This window comes from Acyrthosiphon pisum, chromosome X, assembly GCF_005508785.2.
Source record: "Acyrthosiphon pisum isolate AL4f chromosome X, pea_aphid_22Mar2018_4r6ur, whole genome shotgun sequence".
Lineage (NCBI taxonomy): Eukaryota > Metazoa > Arthropoda > Insecta > Hemiptera > Aphididae > Acyrthosiphon > Acyrthosiphon pisum.
The window spans coordinates 16,004,201-16,005,315 of NC_042493.1; positions in this window are offsets into that span (position 1 = coordinate 16,004,201).

Genomic DNA, 1,115 nt, shown 5'->3' on the forward strand with positions numbered 1-1,115 from the left:
ATTTAAAAAAAGAAAAACTAAAATAATTGAAATTTGAAATTGTCCTTAAACAGCTCAAAACGAGTCAAAATATTTTTAAAATTGTTTCATTTATAGAAAAGGCTAATAAAAACATTCAATGAAAATGTCATGTATTTACGGTAATTTGTTTTAGAGTTGTTTTGATATTAATACATAAAAAAAAAACTAAAAAATTTTAAAATCGACAATGTCCGTAAACAGCTCAAAAAGAGTCAAAATATTATCAAAATGTTATGGTGTATAGAAAATGAAAACATAAACATTCAGAGTAAAATGTTCATGTATCTACAGTTATTCATTTTTGAATAATAAAATAAAATAACAAAACCGCTACATGAGAAATCAAGTGAATATCCAATATTGTAAAAATATGAGCTTCAAACACTCATAAAAATTGAATTTGATTATTTGTAGACAATTTTTTTTTTTTTTTTTTGATAAAGGTAGACAAATTTATGAAAAACCTTGTAGTTATTACATTTTCAAATATTAGATTTAAAACGAATTCTTAACTCAAAATAATTTGCTAATTTTCATGATTTTTCAGTATTTGTCAAGATTTGAACTTTAAACGCATATAAAAAAAAACTGTGACTAAGAATTTTTGATATTTTTTAAATGTCATTGTAACAATATAGCTGGAGCCTTGTATTACATTTTCAAGCTTTTTTACCCAACAAATAAATTTTTATTGACATCCATAGAAAAAGAGACTAATAAACTTAGATACTGAAAATGTTCTTAAACCGTTCAAAATAAATTAAAATATTTTTAAGATTTTATCGTGTATAGAAAATGCAAATATATATAACCATTGAAAATTGCATGAATATATAATTGTTTAAAAGTTACACCAAAAAACAAAATCGATTTAGTCAATAACCAATTTTGCGTAAAAATTCCGGTTTTTCCTTAATTTTATGTTGTTTTTCCCGGTGCTTTTGAAAACTATTGAGAATTTTAAAATTTGATCTCCCAAATTCACCAACTAGATTCACTTTCCCATCGAACAAAGTACTGTTGAATAAAATCGAAGCAGTTTTACTGCCCCAAACAGTGGTGACAGATACAAAAATAAAAAAATAAAAAATAAA